General features: G+C 39.5%; 1 protein-coding gene across 2 annotated transcripts in view; it reads right to left on the bottom strand.

Moving 5' to 3' along the window:
• The window catches only part of CSNK2A1 (casein kinase 2 alpha 1), a 56,142-nt gene that overhangs the window by 32,024 nt on the left and 3,565 nt on the right, over window positions 1-20,553 (bottom strand). The window lies entirely within an intron of this gene.

Below are 20,553 nucleotides of genomic sequence, written 5' to 3'. Positions count from 1 at the left end.
ATCCCTGCTTTTAAATGTTAATACAATTTTATTAGTTCTTTTAACTCTAATGTTTATTAGAGTCTCCATCTTAAACACACACACACACTCCTATCCCTAGATCAACCATAGTGAATGAACAAGCTCTCACAATCATCCAGACAGGGGAAAGAAAGATTTCTATGGTAAAGAATGAGGAATGTGCTTACTCTGCACTAACCGCATGATTTAAGACTGCTTGTTCAGAGGAAAGGCAGTTGTATAAGGAAAATAACACCTTCTCAGCACTGCCGCATAGAATGAATTCTTTCTAGCAATCAGGCAGCATAAACTGGCAAGAAAAACAGGATTTGTACAATAAACTCAGGGAGAAGAGAACTATATACCTGCACCTTATAGAAGCAAAGACAAATTATAGAAATTTGCTTTCCCCTTTTTCATTTAAAGATTTTTTTATTTTTAAATAATCTCTATACTCAACATGGGGCTCGACACCCAAGAGTCACATGCTCCAGAGACTGAGCCAGCCAGGCACCCTACCTTTTCCCCTTTCATAGTGGCATTGCCCAGAAGGCCAAATGAACACAAAAAAGCAGCAGTTAATACTACCTGCATTATTTGTTTCATGTGTTCATAGTTGCCCTTAATTCATCATTCTTCCTTTCAAATCAAGAGCAGAATGTTCACTCAGTAAGCATTTATTAAACAATTATTATGTACCAGGAAATGAGTGCCAATTGCCAGGAAGGGATGCTTTCCTTAGGCCCTGGAGAATAAAGAGAAACCATCTATGCCCTTGACAAAGAAAATAGACCATCACAATATCAAGTGATCAGTGCTTGAAGGAATTAAGTCAGGGTGCTCTGCAGGCATTGAAGGGGATTTAAGTCACCTACCCATTATCATTCATTCAGTAAATATTAATGGAGTACCTCAAACGTTTGGGGAAAGCTGCCAGAGGGGGAAAAAAAACATTAAGCTTAGTTTTGAAGGATGCATAGGAACTATTCAGATGAAAAACAGTAAAACAAGAAATTGTAAAGCACAAGATTTTATTTTTTTATTTAAAAAAAATTTTTTTTTTTTTTTTTAATTTATGATAGTCACAGAGAGAGAGAGAGAGAGAGGCGCAGAGACATAGGCAGAGGGAGAAGCAGGCTCCATGCACCGGGAGCCTGATGTGGGATTCGATCCCGGGTCTCCAGGATCGCGCCCTGGGCCAAAGGCAGGCGCCAAACCGCTGCGCCACCCAGGGATCCCAAGCACAAGATTTTAAATAAGAATTTTAAAGACCTGTAACAAACATTATACCCTAAAATAACCAAAGGCTGGCACACCTTTTCATTCCCTGTAAGTACATCAGATCAACAACCCTTTTATAACTGATTTGGAGAATACTAGTACACTCTATTCAACAGTTTCCATGTGCCTTAAAAAAAATTAACTCCTAACCATTGCAATTCAGATCTCATCCTCTTCCTTTCTCCACTAATACAATATGTTCTACCACAGAGGTCACATAGCAAAATGCCTAGAAAGGGCAAAGAGCTAGGGGGTGTAGATCCATGAAATATAACTAGAGAGTCTCAGTTTTCAAAGTAAGAAAAAAAGATTTTTGCAGGTAATTTTCCTGTTTTCAGTAATGGCTGGCTACACTATTTAGGTCAATCTTTCCACTGAGAACAGCTTTAAGAGAATGGACTAACATGCATAACAGTCTCACACACATACACATTCTCATTTTCTCTCTTAAATAAATAAAACAGATAAACATTTATAGCCTACAGTGAAGAAAAAATGAGAACCCAGAGAAGCAACCAAGTAAGGAAGCCCAAAGGGTCTTTGTTGATCCCTGAAAATTAGCATTTTGTCCTGACAGAAATCAAAGCACAGGGCTCTCACAATGAGAGGAGTCTAAAAAGGAGACCTTCGTAATAAACTGACTTCAGATGGTTACAACCTTAGATGAGAGTGAATGGGACATGGAAGATCCAGGAAAAAATTATATCCCTATGGAGAGAGTATCATGTATGAAGCTTGTTTTAAGGTGATCCCTGGACCTGCAATGCCCAGCTACCTGACATGACTAAGCTCTCTGTGGAAAAAAAAGTACATTGCTATTATGGGCTTCAAATAATTCCTACAAATAATTTTTCAAATACAATATGCAGCCTGTGGGATGCCTGGGTGGCTCAGCGGTTGAGCATCTGCCTTCAGCCCAGGGTGTGATCCTGGAGACCCAGGATCGAATCCTACATCAGGCTCCCTGCATGGAGCCTGCTTCTCCCTCTGCCTATGTCTCTGCCTGCCTCTTTCTGTGTCTCTCATAAATAAATAAATAAATAAATAAAATCTTTAAGAAAAAAAAAAAACCAATATGCAGTCTGTGATCAAAGATAATGACACTGAAGGAAAAGACTACAAGAGTAAGAACTGGCAGAAAAGTCCTATAGGCCCCTGATCTTATCAAAACACAAACTCAAAACAACCATGCTGAATATGCTTATAGAAATAAGAGATAAGCTTTAGAATATATGCAGGGAACGGGATACTGCAGATTTCAAAAAGTGAAAAGAACTAAAACTCTTTTTTAATTTAAAGATTTTATTTCTTTGACAAAGAGAGAGAAAGAGCACACAAGCAGGGGGAGGGGCAGGGGCAGAGGGAGAAGCTCCCACTGAGTAGGGAGCCTGATGTGGGGCTAGATCCCAGGACCTCGGGATCACACTCTGAGCCAAAGTTAAAGGCTCAACCAATGAACCACCTAGGTGTCCCCAAAACAGAACTTTTATTTATTTATTTTTAAATTTTATTTATTTATTCATGAGAGACACAAAGAGAGAGAGGCAGAGACAGGCAGAGGGAGAAGCAGGGAGCCCAATGTGGAACTTCATCCCAGAACCCCGGGGTCACGACCTGAGCCAAAGGCAGATGCTCAAACACTGAGCCACCCAGGCATCCCAAAACAAAACTTTTAAAAAGAAACTGTGAAATGGTTTGATATACTTTTGATCAGGACTACAAGAAAATGAGAAAATGGGACAGAGTAAAGGAAATATTTGAAAGAGGTGTAATAGCTGAAAATTTCCCAGAAGTAATCAGACACAACCACATTCCAGAAGCCAACAAATTCCAAAGATAAAAGAAACCCACAACTAAACATACAATAATAAACAGCAGGAAACCAAAGCAGAGAATTCAGACTACACTAAAAGGAGCAATATGGGGATCCCTGGGTGGCTCAATCCATAAAAATAAAAAAAAATCGATAAACTGGACGTCTTTCAACAAGTATTAAAGTAATTCCCTATGAAGAACATTGTTAAGAGAATGAAAAAGTATAATCAACAGATAAGGAAAATATATTTGCAAATCACATAATAAAAAACATACATATATTTAAAGAACTCAACAATAAACTCAACAGGCAAAAGATCTGAACCAATGCTTTGCAAAAGAGATCTATGGATAAGCCTAAGAAAAGATGCACAATATTGCTAGTCAGTAGGGAAAGTGAAATTAAAGTAAAAATGAGGGATGCCTGGGTGGCTCAGGGGTTAAGTGCCTCCCTCTGGCCCAGGGCATGATCCTGGAGTCTCAGGTCGAGTCCCATGTCGGGTTCCCGGCATGGAGCCTGCTTCTCCTTCTGCCTGTGCCTCTGCCTCTTTCTGTGTCTCTCATGAATAAATAAATATTTTTAAAAAATAAAATAAAAATGAGGGATCCCTGGGTGGCGCAGCGGTTTGGCGCCTGCCTTTGGCCCAGGGCACGATCCTGGAGACCCGGGATCGAATCCCACATCGGGCTCCCGGTGCATGGAGCCTGCTTCTCCCTCTGCCTGTGTCTCTGCCTCTCTCTCTCTCTCTCACTGCGTGCCTATCACTAAAAAAAATAAAATAAAATAAAATAAAATAAAATAAAATAAATAAAATAAAAATGAAATACACTACAGATTTACTAAAATGATTAAAATTAAAAACTAAGAATACCAAAGCTGGTGAGGATGCAAAGTAATAGAAACTCATTCATTCCTGATTGGAATGCAACAATGGTATATATCTTGGGAAAGTTTGGCTGTTTCTTATAAAGTTAAACATACACTTGCCATACAACCCAGTGTTCCCACTCTTTAGGTATTTATTTAAGTGAACTGAAAACCAATGTTCACACAAAAACCTGTATGTGAAAATAAAATAAAATAAAATAAAATAAAAAAATTAAAAAATAATAAAAAAAAACCTGTATGTGAATGTTGACAGCAACTTTATTCATAATTGCAAAAAAACTGAACCAACCAAGATGTCCAACAGGTGAATGGATACACAAATGGTAGTACAAGCACACAATGGAAAACAAACTGCTGATTTAAACAACATGGATGAATCTTAATATATTTCTCTAAGTGAAGCAGCCAGATCCAAAAAGCTACATACTGGGGTCCTGGCTGGCTCAGTTGGTATAGCATGCAACTCTTGATCCTGAGGTTTTAAGCTCAAGCTCCTGTTGGATGTAGAGATTACTTAGAAATAAAATCTTTAAAAAATTCAAACAAGCTACATATTGTATATTTCCGTTTGTAGAATATTCTAGAAAATGCAAACCATAGAGACAGAACAGAGAGTGATTGCCTCATGGCAATGAAACTATTCTGTATAATACTGTAGAGGTGGACTTATTACTCTAAGCATGGTCAAAACCCAAAGAACTGTATACAACAAAGAGTGAATATTACTGAATGCAAATTCCTAGCTCTGTCCACTGAGAGCACCCAGAAACAGTGTCAATGAGTAGCAATGGCAATAACTAGTGTCCAAATCTTGGTTTCTCAATAATTTTCTCCAAAAAAAGGAAGGATAGCTCCTCGGAAAACTGGCTGATTCTAGAAGGAGGCAGAAAAAATACAAGATAGCATGGCAAATCTGGTAGTCAAAGGAACATGGCAACCAATCAGAAAGAGCATCAATTGCAAAAGCTGGAACAATTTGAGTAATAACGATGAGATTAGATTGTGACCCTAAAGAGTAAAATAAATATCCATAAATTCACAGTATATAATTAAATTTTGAAAATCTTTCCTACGTTAAGAATTCAAACTCACATATATATGCAGAAAAACAGAAAATTACCATTAGACCGGGAACAGTAATTGCTGTAGCCAAGATCTACTGACAAATGTCAAACTTGGTGAGTAAAACTTTTAGGAGAAACAGGATTATCCGCATAGTCTTTACGAATCTCCTCCAATCCTCATAAATTACTTTGGTGGCTTTAACACAGTCCACAAATTATTCGGTATGTCTCCCTTAAGGAGATGGAACTTAACGTTCCTCCCCTTGAAGTTGTGTTGGACTTAGGAAAACCATTCTAATGAGTCAGTATATAAACAGAGAAATAGTAATTCTAGAGTGGAGAAACCTGGCAGACACAACCTTAACATCACTAAAGATGAATTACATTGACATCATATAACCTTGACGCAAGGTGATGAGAAAGACATGCCACTTCTGTGGTATTCTTCTAAAAAATTCATAACCACAATCTAATAATGAGAAAACATCAGTCGAACCTCAGTTGAAGGACATTCTACAATCTCACCAGTCTTCTCCAAAAGTGTCTTGAAAATCAAGGAAAGACTGAAAAACTGTCACAGACTAGAGGAGACTAAGGAGTCATGATGATTAAATGTAATGTGGTATCCTAGATTAGATCTTGGAACAGAAAAGGCACATAACTCGTAAAATAAAGTCCATTTTAGTGTTTATTTTTTAGTTTTTAAAAAAATTTATTTATTGAGAAAAAGTGAGTGAGAGAGAGCACAAGTGGGGAAAGGAACAGAGGGAGAAGGAGAAGCAGACTATCTGCTGAGCAAGGGAGCCCAATGTGGGGCTCGATCCCAGGACTCCATGACCATGCCCAGAGCTGAAAGCAGACACTTTACTGACTGAGCGACCCAGGTGCCCTTATTTCTCAGTTTTAATCAAGTGTCATGGTTATGTGAAATTGGTAAAGAGCATTTGAGGACTCTATGTTTACAACTCTTCTGTAAATCTAAAATTATTTCAAAATTAAAAGTAAATACTGACAATACTTGGTGCTAGAAAGGATGTGGAACAATTGAATACCCTCATACATGCTGATGGGAATGCAAAATGGTACAGCTGTTCTGGAAAACAATTTGGCAGTTTCTTATAAAGTTAAAATTACATTTTTCACATGACCCAGCAATCCCACTCAGATATTTACCCTAGATAGCCCATACATGTACATTTACAACAGCTGTATTCATAATCACCAGGGAATGTTAACTAAATGGATAAACTGCACTCCATCCATACAATGGACTACTATTCAGCAATAAAAAGGAACTAACCATTGATCCAACTTTAGTGAATCTCAAAAGCAACATGCTGTGTAAAAGGCAGTTTCAAAATATTATATAGTTTGATTCCATTTATATAACATTTCTGAAAGATAAAACTATAGTAACTGAGACCAGAATAGTAGTTACCAGAGAATAGGGGTGGGAGGCTGGATGTAACTACTGAGGGTACCTAAGGGAGGGGTACAATTTCTGTGTCTTGGTTGTTATGGTGATTACCTGAATCTGTGTTTGCGTGTGTTAAAATCCACTGAACTGTACAGACAAAAAGGAACCAATTTTCCTTAATTTTAAAAACAATAAATTTTAAGGGAGAACATATCATATGCTATCCTAAAGCACAGGATAATTAAACATAGGATAACGCAATCAACTTTATGCCAGTAAATTTGACATTCTTAGAGGAAAGACTTGGCAAAACTAACAAGAAGAAACGAAAACCCTGAGTAGCCCCATAACCAGTTCAATCAGTACTGTAACTGGACATCAGTTTACAATCTCTGTTCCATTAAACGTCTTTCTACTGTACAGCTTAACATTTTTATTTTTTAATGATGTTTCCTTTTTTAAGATTTTATTTATTTATTTATTTATTTATTTATTTATTTATGAATGAGAGAGAGAGAGAGAGAGAGAGAGAGAGAGAGAGGCAGAGACACAGGAGGAGGGAGAAGCAGGCTCCATGCCGGGAACCTGACGTGGGACTCGATCCCGGGACTCCAGGATTGCACCCCGGGCCAAAGGCAGGCACTAAACCGCTGAGCCACCCAGGGATCCCCAGCTTAACATTTTTAAAGAGTTACAAACTTTTAAAACATTAACCATGGGGCAGCCCAGGTGGCTCAGCGGTTTAGCGCCTGCCTCCAGCCCAGGGCATGATCCTGGGGTCCCTGGATCGAGTCCCACATCAGGCTCCTGGCATGGAGCCTACTTCTCCCTCTGCCTGTGTCTTTGCCTCTCTCTCTCTGTGTCTCTCATAAATAAATAAAATCTTTAAAAAAATAAAAAATAAAAAAATAAAGCATTAACCAAATGAGTACTGAACTTGCTTTTTCCTTCTTTTCTGTGATCTTAATTTTATGACCTCCAATAATAATGCTTGCTAGGGGAAACTCTACTTACCCTTCAAGAATCAGCAACGTTCTACATCCACAATGAAGCCTTTCTATACCTCTCCAAAATGAGCCAGGTGCTAATCTATAGGACCAAAGCACCTCCACATACTCATTATATTACTGTTTTATTTATGCAATTGTCTCTCCTTAAATAGATTATAAACTCAAGGACCTAAACCACAGTTTATTTCTCTTGGTATATGCCCCGTATTTATCACAGTGCCTACCTTGGTGATGTGTTCCATAACTGTTTTACAGACTGAATATTAAGGCAGTAATATATAGTATTTTGGCAAAAATCAACCTTGCTTGCACATGGACATGCTCATGCTCAAAACTGAGAAAAGCAGTTTGGCTGTATGATGGATATTTTTGATCTACAGCTAATTTTAAAGATGCTCTTTGGGGATCCCTGGGTGGTTCAGTGGTTTGGCACCTGCCTTTGGCCCAGGGCGCGATCCTGGAGTCCCGGGATCGAGTCCCGTGTTGGGCTCCCAACATGGAGCCTGCTTCTCCCTCTGCCTGTGTCTCTGCCTCTCTCTCTCTCTCTCTCATGAATAAATAAATCTTAAAAAAACAAAAAACAAAAAACGATGCTCTTTGGTCTTCAATGTAAATCATATGTATCACCAACACCAAAAATAGTCATACTATTATTTCCCAATGATATGAAACCAGTCAATATGTGTGAATGATGTTTCTTTGGAGCCACAAGATTTTTTTTTGTAAACTTTTACTTATTTGAGAGCAAGATAGAGAGACAGAGAATGGGGGTGCAGAGTCAGAAGCAGACTCCCCATTGAGCAGGGAGCCCAATACAGGGCTCCATCCCACGACTGAAGATCATGACCTGAGTTGAAGGCACTTAACCAACTGGGCCACCCAGGTGCTCCTGGAGCCACAAGCTTTCATGGGTCCATGTGACCTACCCATGTGATCAGCACAGTGCCTGACAATCCAAAGTAGAGCCACATAAAGTTATTACTGAAAGACATGAACCTTGGATTTATAAGGCATCATGAGCTTATAGAAAGAATGGGAACGCTGGAACCACCGAGACTAAATATGACCTTGGCTCTGTCATTTAACTTATCTGATTATAGTGAGGAAATTGCAGAATATAAGGATTAATACCCTCTCCTACTCTTTCCTTTATGGTCATGGAGATTACACAGGAGACAACCATACTTCCTGCAGGTGACCAATAAGCAATAAACAACAGGGTGGGTTGTCCTAAACTTGCCAACAATAGAAAACAAGATGGAACCCAGGGCAGCAAACACTGGCTGGCTTTCAACTCTAAAGATATGTGAATGCCTATCTATGGAGGGTCAATCACTGCTTCTTAGGATTTATATTCATCACTTTCAAACCTAAGAAGTTCAAGACGTAGGTAATACTACCTTCCTCATTTTACAGAAGGCAAATTAGAGTAATCTCTATAAGGTCACAGAGAGGTGGTGATTTATTATCTAGATTCACAGCCAACTCATTTTGTTCTATAGCAAATAATGTTCCCACTTGGCTTGCACTAATTTTTTTTTTAATTTTAAAAACTGATATAAAATCCACATGACATAAAACTCACCGTTTTAAAGTGCTCAACTCCGTGGTTTTTAGTATATTCACAATGGGCAACCGCCACCACTATCTTATTCCAGAATATTTCTATCACATCAAAAAGAAACCCAGTACTCCATAGCAGTCATTCTTAACACCACCCAACCCAATCTATCTCTATGGATTTGTCTATCCTAGACATTTCATATAAATGGAATCAAACACACAATGTGACCTTGTCTGGCTTTTCATATAGTATGTCTTCAAGGTTCAGACATGTTGTAGTTTCTGTCACAGTCGTTCATTCCTTTGTATGTCTAAATCCACTGTTTGCATATACTACATTTTGTTCATTCATCAGTTTATAAGACATTTGGGCTGTTTCCTTTCATATATAAATTTTTCACACAGTGTTTTTAAAAAGTGAATAGCGGGGATCCCTGGGTGGCTCAGCGGTTTATCGCCTGCCTTTGGCCCAGGGCGCGATCCTGGAGTCCTGGGATCGAGTCCCACGTCGGGCTCCCGGCATGGAGCCTGCTTCTCCCTCTGCCTGTGTCTCTGCCTCTCTCTCTCTCTCCATGTCTATCATAAATAAATAAATCTTAAAAAAAAAAAAAGTGAATAGCTATAAGGTGCTGAGGTGCACTGTCAGTTCAGCAGCCAACTCTTGGTTTCAGCTCAGGTTACAATCTCAGGGTAGTGAGATCAAACCCATGTTGGGCTCCCTGCTCAGCAGAGTCTGCTCGTCCCTCTCCCTCTGCCTTTTCCCCAACTCACATGTGCACGTGCACTCTTGCTTTAAAATAAATAAATCTTTAAAAAGAAGTGTAATGCTTCTTACAGCTCTATCATGTTAAAAATTTTCATTATAAATATTTAAGTTGACTTAGCTGCCAACACTAAAAACAAAAAAATTAACTTTCTATTTCTCAAAAGAAGAAGAAATGGTCAGTAGCTCTGTCAGATACAATAATTCTATATTCCTGCACTGATAAAAATCACTTGGATCAGCTAACTGTTATCCAACAATGGGCTCTAAAACTTATCCAATGGAGATGCCACAGGTAAACTTGGACAACTCTATTCTTTTACTTGTCTGACTCCTATAGGTTATTTGGGTTAGCAAAGCCTGCTCTGTACTAAATACATACACAAGACTAGAAAATTAATTCTACATATTTTACAAAGGTAACTGGTGGGAAATATGGGCAAAGAAAATATCCAGCATTATACATGCAGTGGCAAGCACATTTACATTCTCAACTTAAAGGCTTAGAATTCTGGTGGCTCAGTTGGTTAAATGTCTGCCTTCGGCTCAGGTCAGGATTTCAGTGGTTGAGCATCTGCCTTTGGCTCAGGTTGTGATGCTGGGGTCCAGAGATGGAGTCCCATATCCAGCTCCCTGCAGGGAGCTTGCTTCTCCCTCTGCCTATGTCTCTGCCTCTCTCTCGCTGTCTCTCATGAATAAAATCTTAAAAAACAGAACAATGCAGAATCAAATATGGATTTACAGAAAAAATTCTAATGGTTAAGACCCTTCCTCTGCACTCCAACAGCACTCTTTGTTTACTCCTTCCATCTAGCATAGTCACTGTACTGTCACGTACACATCTTTCTAGCTAAACAAAAAACTCCAAGGGCAGAGAATAGTGTCTCTGTATCCTTAGGAGTCTGTCACAGAAGCTGCATATGGTCCAGAAATGTTTGTCTAAAGAATAATACTGTGACAAATGATAAAGGGGGGATGCCTGGGTGGCTCAGCAGTTGAATGTCTGCCTTTGGCTCAGGGTGTGATCCTGGAGTCCCAGGATCGAGTCCCACATCAGGTTCCCTGCATGGAGCCAGCCTGCTTCTCCCTCTGCCTGTGTCTCTGCCTCTCTGTGTCTCTCATGAATAATAAAATCTTAAAAAAAAAAAATTAATGAAAAGGGGAACTATTATTTGGGCTACATAAATTATGGCAGTGAAAATGGGGTTCATTCATAAATGAGATCAGAGGTCCATGAAACTCCCTGAAAGTATATACAAAATGGCAAATGCAGGTACATTTTTTGAAGAAAATGTCTGTAGCTTCAGTTACAGAACCAGAGCAATCTGTAAATCCCAGTTGAATTAAAAATCAGAGTTTAAAAAAAAAATCACTGAGTTAGACAAACAGTAATGTCCATTTTTAACATGTAAAATATCCATTTTAAAAGGTTAACTTGATATTTTACATAAATATTAAACAATTAAATTTCTCTAATTATATCTCATTCTTTCCTGAAGGAAGAGAGAAGGACAATGTATCCCAGGCTTCAATTTATGTTTTAGCATGAGAGGGAAGCTCCACAAATGATTAACAAAATGTCAAGCTTCAGAAAAGACCTAGTGGCATCCAGAGTCACTCAGGTGAAGACAAGTTCTAAGCAAGTGTAATTTAGTTTTTGTCTCACTATATTAAAAAAATAAGAACCTGAACTTCACAAGTGTCTAAACTTGAGTAGTTTATAGCCCTATTTTTTCAAGATTTATTGAGAGAGAGAAAATGCATGCATGCCTGAGGAGAGGGATGGGGAAGGAGGAAATAGAATCTGGCACACTCCACGCTGAGCACAGCACCCAATGTAGGGCTCCATCTCACAACCCTGAGATCATGACCTAAGCTGAAATCAAGAGCTGGACACTTCACTGAGCCACCCATGCACCCAAGAGTCTTACTTTTTCAAGTATCTCTGTCTTTTAAAGGATTTTATTTTCCAACAATCTCCATATCCAACATGGGACTTGAACTTACAACCCTCAGTTAAGTCTTATGCTCTACCAACTAAGCCTGTCAGGTGCCCCTAAAGTATATATCTTGAATTATATGTGGAAAAAGAATTACTTGAGGGTCTGAGAGATACTTTAAAACAGTCTCTTCTAAACTTAAAGCCAAGATTATTTTAAGATTCGTGGCCTTTTATATCTTAAAACTGTTAAAAAAAAAAAAAAAAGTTACCAAACTTTCTAAATCAGTGCTTACTACCTTTTTAAAAGTCAAAGCACCAAGAGAAATTAGTATTTGTAAGGCACATTGGGATGAGCAACAAAGATTTTTGGACCTAAGGTCTTGGCTTGGATGCCCTGTAGCCTGAATGAATGGCCAGAGGGTTGAGGGGATCAGTAACTCAGCACATCTGTATCTCTCACTGAAAGTTTCATTGGCTGAAAAATCCTAGTTTAAATAACAGCGGAAATTGCTAAAATGCAGATTGAAAAACCTATTTCATAACTCCTCTTGTTTCAAGAGATATGCATATAATTCATCTTTTGCAGCTTTCTAGTCCAGATATACCATTAATGAACAACGATTTCTTTTGAGAGACCATCTATTTGGACAGAGGTCATTGGCACAAAAACAAACACAAACTAAACCTTCCAACCCTAACTTGGAAGAATAAACCAAAAGAAAACAGGTTAATGGTAAACATGAATGTAACATTAAATGAAGTTCTTTCCCCTTCCACTTTATGATTCTACTTTCTTGTCTCAAGGTCATGGACAACAGACTCTCTCACCTATCAAATTAATGCCATATAAGTAGTGGAGTTTTATTTTTTAAATTGGGGGAAAATATACAGGTCAAAAGGTTAACAACTAGCTCCTTGACCCCTTTAACCAACCCCAACCTTCAAATCCCAAGACTCCAAGTACACATGAATAAGCAAGAAAACTACCTATTCTTTTCTTTTTTTTTTTTAGACTTTATTCATTCATTCATGACAGACACACACACACACACACAGAGAGAGAGAGAGAGGGGCAGAGACACAGGCAGAGGGTTCGAAGCAGGCTCCATGCAGGGAGCCCGACGTGGGACTTGATCCCGGGTCTCCAGGATCATACCCCAGGCTGAAGGCGGCACCAAACCGCTAGGCCATCGGGGCTGCCCCGAAAACTATTCAAAGCCAAAAGTGTACATTTCTTCTAGTCCTGTTAAGGGTCCAAATTTGGAATATAGATATTCACAATAATATGTGATTAACTCACAAAGCTATTGCTTACGTAAATCTACAGGATATTTAAGACATTAAAACCCTAACACATTACTGGGCCTCCTGTCTTTACTTCCATTTACAAAATTTACAACATTCTTGTTTTAAAAGGCGATACACTTAAGCTTTTCCATAAAACAAACCAGCCAGTATGAAATAACAAAAAACACTAGCATTTGGGCTCTCTGTGTGAATATCATTTCTCTACCTTTAAGCCAGAAAAGGAATCAAAGTGTCAATGGTACATAAATAACAGCAACACTGGGAGGTCTTCCAATGAAGGAAAGCATTATAAGAAAACCCAAGCAGTATGACTTGAATTAACATAGCTCTACCTCAACCACCTGACAGAAGTTTGAAGTCCAGTATTGTCTCCAATAATACAGAATATAATAAATCATGGGCAAAGAAGTCTTCACATATCATTTAGTCACGTAACACAATCAAAATAAAGTCACGACCTGAAACTTGTATTCCACTGACCATGACCCTCTAAAATCTAAAGACAAAATTTCATTTGAGATCTAAAGTATAATCCAGCATTTATGTATGTAATAACTACTGCTTTCCATTTGAATGCCTCTTATAAGCCAGGCATGGAAGAAGATGTAAACTCCCATTTTAGAAATAAATGCAGGGGCACCTGGGTGGCTGAGTCCATCAAGTGTTGGACTCTTGATTTCCACTCAGGTCATGAGATCGAGCCCTGCATCCAGCTGCTGGAGATTCTCTTTCCTCCCTCTGCACAATCACCGCCCCCACACCCACACACGCAAGCGTGCGCTCTCTCTAATAAATAAATCCAAAGGAGGAGGAATAATAAACAGTTCACAAGTGCCTGGGTGACTCAGTTGGGTTAAGCGCCTGAGCCCTATATTGGGCTCCACACTCAGTGTGGAGCCTGCTTTACATTCTCCCTCCCTTGCTGCCCCCCCCCCACCCGCAGGGCACACACGTGTGCACACTAAAAAGAAAGACAAGACAAACAGGTTCAGAGGTTAAATGACCTGCCAAAGATCAAAGAACTACTAAAAGATACAGGCTAGATTTGAATTATAGATTGTTTAGGATTCAAAGCCTAAATAGGTTATTTTCAGTAATTCACTATTCCCCTAATTCTATTAACAGTCTACCATAAATATTACAATGAAATGGACTGATTTAAATCTGGAGGCAAAATGGAGGACGGGGAATGTGAGTTTCAACAATCAGGAGTCTTCATTAGTTTTTTTCTTTTTTCCTTTTTTTAAGATTATATTTATTTATTCATGAGACACAAAGGAGAGAGGCAGAGACAGAAGCAGGTTCCCCATGGGGAGTCTGATGTGGGACTCAATCCCAGAACCCGAGGATCACAACCTGAGCCGAAGGCGCCCACTCGCTCAACCACTGAGCCATTCAGGCAGGCGTCCTTCTTCATTATTTTCTTATCTGAATGGGCAGGTCACCAGACCACAATGGTATAAAAATTGGGTTTTAAAAGACGGAATACTGGGGCAACTGGGTAGCTCAGTTGGTTAAGCATCTGCCTTCAGCTCAGGTCATCATCTCAGGGTCCTGGGATTGAGCCCTGTGTTGGGCTCTTTGCTCAGCAGAGTCTGTTTCTTCCTCTGTGCCCCCTCACCCCTACTCATGCTCTCTCATAAATAAATCAACAAACAAACAAGAACAACTCCAAAGCAGATGGTTATTTGTATTCAGTCTATATAGTCATAAATACATAGCATGTTAATCACTTTAAAATACTAATAAAGATAGGTTCATGCTCTACCTACAGAGTGACTAAAAATGCACAGCAAACAAGAAAGTTAGTGGATGACCTGAGAGAATAGGACATAGAATTACTGTTATTTTTTAAAAAGATTTTATTTACTTATTTGAAAGAGAGAGTGAGCACAAGCAATGGGAAAGGCAGTGGGAGAAGCAGGCTCTCTGCTTGAGCCGGGAGCACTATGTGGGGCTTGATCCCAGGACCCCAGGATCATGATCTGAGCCAAAGGCAAACACTTAACTGAATTAGACACCCAGGTGCCCCCATATAAATGTTAATACAGGAAAAAGTTCTCCAAATATATTCCTAATACCCAAGTACAAATAAACTATGATCAAAGAACCACTGGCAATAAGACCTCTGATCCAGGTCCACAAGGCTCTAGGGTGAGCAAACTTTGAACCTTCCCTGAGTCTGAGATGAGAAGATTCACTTCTCTATCTAGAAGAGAACCCTAGATTCACCAAGACTAGATAACCACTCTGGCAATATACAGCGTACTTGAGCAACTGAGGCAATCTACACGGGGTGTAACTTACTTACATACCAACCCACCCCTAGGCAGCACCAATTTAGGACCTCACCCAGCAGGACACACCGGAAACCGGAAGTACCGGTCAAAAGCCCTCATTAATAAATAAGAACTCCTGGCAGAAAATGAAAACAGAGTAGAGTAGCAGCACAGCAATGAACACAATGTCTCCACTGACAGCAAGGAGAAAGAACTCATATTAGTCAGGTACCCAGCATTTTATAAAATAAGTCCTTTCATCTTCACAGTAACCCTGAGAAAACATCAGCTGGTGCTTTACTTATTAATCCTCACAAGAGGGGCAGACCTGGTGGCGCAGCGGTTTAGCGCTGCCTGCAGCCCAGGGCTTGATCCTGGAGACCCTGGATCGAGTCCCACGTCAGGCTCTCTGTATGATGCCTGCTTCTCCCTCTGCCTGTGTCTCCGCCTCTCTCTGTCTCTATGAATAAATAAATAAAATCTTAAAAAAAAAGAGAATCCTCACAAGAACACTCTGAGGCAAATACTACCAATATCCCCGTTTTACAGATGAAGAAACTGAAGGTTAAGAAATTGTCCATGGTAGTTGCTATCCCAATTGGAGATGGCAAAACCCAGGTTTGAAAGAGGTTAAGTAACCTCCAAATTTGATCACCTCACCCCAAAGTTGGAGTTCTTCCCAACTATCCTGTTGCCTCCCCTCACCTTTGGCAATCTCAGTTAAAGAATTCCATTAATAATGAGAAATTCTCAATCTCTCAACCCAGATTTCTGTAGCTGTTTCAGAAACTATTCCTAAGATCCAAAGCCAATAGGAGTTTTCATAAGAAAACATCTCAGAAAGCTACTAAATTGGGGATCCCTGGGTGGCTCAGTGGTTTAGCACCTGCCACCGGCCCAGGATGTGATCCTGGGGTCCCAGGATGGGATGGAGTCCCACGTGGGGCTTCTGTGTGGAGCTTGCTTCTCTCCCTCTGCCTGTGTCTCTGCCTCTCTCTCTGCCTCTCATGAATAAATAAAATCTTAAAAAAAAAAAGAAAGCTACTAAATTATGAAATGATATATACATTATTACAAAATGTCTTTCAATTATAAGCTTGGCTACAGGGACAGTCTAGAGATCCCTAGCACAGCACCTACCAGACTTAGGATCCAGTAACATCTTTTGACTGGTTGTAAATTCAGTAACCTAAAATGGCTATTTTGTACCTTCTGATACCACATGATTCAATTTTTTAGGAAAATAATATACCCATTCATTTTTAACAGGGTTGCTTTCTTAAAATTTATAGAACATTAATGAGATAGCTAAATTGAGAAATGCCCATTAGTGCATTAGTCATAACTTCAGAAAAATTACAAGTGTTCACTTTTCCAAGCAGATTAAAACATTTCAGCTAATAAAAACCTGTCAGAAAAATCCACAAGACCAGAAAGTATAAAAAGAAAAACGTGGCCCAAATAAAGGAAGTTAAGATATGACACATATAAGTTATAAAAGATTATTCTAAGTGTACCCTGGTATTGAACCCTAAAATCCTCACTTCATATAACCCAGTATTTTCTATGCAAGAAAACACTATCACTGCTAATGTAAAAAAAGCTTGCCCACCATAGCAACTGTTGCTACGTAGGCTTCTCTTATCTAAGGCTGAAAGACACTGGATTTGCAGAAACCAACAAAATGCCACTCCTAGCAGGATACTGTGAATTTTCACCTTAAACTTTTTTTTTTAATTTTTTATTTATTTATGATAGTCAGAGAGAGAGAGAGAGAGAGGCAGAGACATAGGTAGAGGGAGAAGCAGGCTCCATGCACCGGGAGCCCGACGTGGGATTCGATCCCGGGCCTCCAGGATCGTGCCCTGGGCCAAAGGCAGGCGCTAAACCACTGCGCCACCCAGGGATCCCCTCACCTTAAACTTTTAAGTGTGTCTGGTGAACAAGTAGGTCTGCTGAAATCCACCCGAGAATGTACCAAATATTTAAGAAAAATTACCAATTATCTGTAACCCAAGGTAAATATACCTTTGTTATAATGACAGCAGTTTCTTTTCCTTAACGCTGAAGGAATTTGTTTGAAAAGCTAGCTGGCCCAGATTTCTATTAAGAAACTAAATGATATACCACTTTTGAAATTATCTTAGGAGATGAAAGACATTTAGGTGTACAAATACACTAATACTCATGGGAAACAAACGTGGCCCAGGTCATCCAATGAATTGTGATAGACCAAGGATCAACCTTTCTCATTTTTTAAAAGATTTCATCTTTTGGTATGCCTGGGTGGCTCAGGTTGGGCGGCTGCCTTTAGCTCTGATGGGGGCCTGCTTCTCCTTCTGCCTGTGTCTCTGCCTCTCTCTCTGTCTCTCATGAATAAATAAATCAATCTTTTTTTTTTTTTTTAAATAAATCAATCTTTAAAAAAAAAAAAAAAGATTTCATTTTTAAGTAATCCCTACACCTAATGTGGGGCTCAAACTCACAACCCCAAGATCAAGAGTTGCATGCTCCACTGACTGAGCAAGCCAGATGCCCCAACCAGTTTCTCATTTTTTTAAAAAAAATTTTATTTATTTATGGTAATCACACAGAGAGAGAGAGAGAGGCAGAGACATAGGCAGAGGGAGAAGCAGGCTCCATGCACCAGGAGCCCGATGTGGGATTCGATTCCGGGTCTCCAGGATCGCACCCTGGGCCAAAGGCAGGTGCTAAACCGCTGCGCCACCCAGGGATCCCAGTTTCTCATTTTAAATCAAATATCACAAACATTTTTATTACCTTAAAGTGTGAGAAGACCTTACCTTACTACACCTAATCCAATGCCAAGTCATATCAGTTGTCGGTTTCTAAGCTTATACAAATTGACTGTATTATGTAGAAGTCGTCATACAGTTGCCAAAACAATTATCATAAACTTTTAACAGTTAACCTCTATCTCTGGGCCACTTTATACAGTAGGTAACATGCTAAGTGTCTTATATCCACTATTGCAATTTTGTGAATGCCTCCATGAGGAAAGTGAGGCACAGACAGAAAATCTGTCCAAGGTAAAATATAGAAAAAGGGCAAGGCAGGGGTGCACATGGAATATATTTCAAAAGCCATAATCTCCACTGTCTGGACCAGGATTCTAGGCCAGCTCTAAGGCTGATATTTGGTTGAGCCACTTAACCTTCATGTGGCCCAATTTCCTTTATTCTAACCCCTAAAGTCAAACACAGAATCTCAAAAGTCCTTCATACCCTGAACAGTTCTAATTTTGTAATCATTTTTCTATTCAGGTAACTAACTCAAAAAGGATTAGACTCCTTTCCTCCAACCTCTAAAGCCCTCACCAAAATTGAGAGTCCACATTGTAGGACTCTAATAGGATACTGCTGCAGAACAAAAACAACCTTTCTTAAAAGCCAGAACTCCATTCTGCAATTATAATTCCCAAAACTGACTTGTAACCTCAAATGATTAACAACAGGGAGAAAAGACCTTACAACAACTCTAGGTTGAGGTAGGAGGTGGTAAAAGTACAGATTTCACCTGTATATAGGTGGTTATCAATTCACAAAAAATTCACATTTCCATCTCCTCTAAAAAGTTGGAATAAGTCTTTTAAGAGGCTGTCATATAAACTCATTGCTTTATTTAATCAATAAAAATTAATGAAGAAATGTCATTTATCCAGGACATTACCGGCATGGAAAAATCGCCAATTTATAGAAATCCTACCAAAATGGCTCAGGGCTCTAGAATCTACATTTTACCAAGCTAGTCATCTAGCCAATTCAAATTGCATTTAAGGACAGTAACAGGATAGTTAAATACCAAGGAAAAAAGACAGGTTCCACTCAACACAATCATTCTGTGAAGTCTCATAGGACCAAATCACTTTGCAAAATAATCCTTGCTACTTTTGTGCTCTAGAAAATCCCCCCCCCCCCCAAATTCTCACCCCCTCTATTAGTTTTCTATTGTTGCTGTAACAAATTACCAGTTTCTACAGGCCAGAAATTAGGTGGCCTTGGCTAGGTCTTCTGCTTAGGGTCCTGCAAGATAAAAAAAAAAAAAATCAAAGTGTCCACCTTGTTCTGTTCCTTGTTGGAAACTCCAATGGAAATCTATTTCCAAGCTCATGTAGATTGTTGGCCGAGTTTAGTTTCTTCTGGTTGTATGACTGATACCCTTATTTCCTTGTTGGCTATCAACCAGGGCTGCCCATATGCCTTCCATGAGGTCCCTTCCGGTAACAGCAGATTGAGTCCCTCTCATGTTTCAAATCTCTGACTTGTTCTGCCCATCTCTCTGACTCTAGCTGAAAAAAGTTCTCTACTGTTATGTCAGATTGGACCCACTAAAAAAATCCAGGATAACCTTCCTATCATAAGATACTTAAACCAAGGGAAACCTGGGTGGCTCAGTCAGTTAAGCATCTGCCTTCTACTCGGGTCATGATCCCAGAGTTCCAGGATCGAGCCCCACATGGGGTTCCTTGCTCAGCGAGAGCCCCTCACCCCTCTCATACTCTCAAATAAATAAATAAAATCTTTAAAAAAAGATACTTAAACCATAATTACATTTGCAAAGTCCCTTTTGTCACATAATGTTAACGTATTCATATTCCAGGGATTAAGGTATAGACATCTTGGGGGAGGGGGGCGGGGCAGAGTATCTACCTCGGCCAACTCCAACATCCAGAGATTCACATCTCTCCCAAATGCAAAATACATCCATCCCATCCTAAGGTCTCATTCCATTATAGCATCAATTCAAAATCCAAAAATCTCACATAAAGCTCATCAATTAAAAAGTCCCAAACCGGGATCCCTGGGTGGCTCAGCAGTTTGGCACCTGCCTTCAGCCCAGGGTGTGATCCTGGAGTCCCAGGATCAAGTCTCACATTGGGCTCCGTGCATGGAGCCTGCTTCTCCCTCTGCGTCTCTGCCTCTCTGTGTGTGTCTCTCATTAATAAATAAATAAAATCTTAAAAAAAAAAAAAAAAAAGTCCCAAACCTCATCATTTAAATCAGGTCATAGATGAAGCTCTGGGGAATAATACATAAGTACAACCCATGGGGCACAATTCCTGAAAACAAAGTTATCTGCTCCCAACATACAAGAGTAGGACAGGAACAGGACAATAGTTATAGACATTCCAGTTCCAATAAGAAAAATGGAAGAAAAACCAGATCTATTGGTCCAAAGCAGTTTCAAAATCTGGGCAAACT

Source organism: Canis aureus, chromosome 26 (assembly GCF_053574225.1).
Source record: "Canis aureus isolate CA01 chromosome 26, VMU_Caureus_v.1.0, whole genome shotgun sequence".
In the NCBI taxonomy this organism is placed as follows: Eukaryota; Metazoa; Chordata; class Mammalia; order Carnivora; family Canidae; genus Canis; species Canis aureus.
The sequence above is the reverse complement of the archived record's forward strand: the minus strand, read 5'-3'. Positions and strand labels throughout refer to the sequence as shown.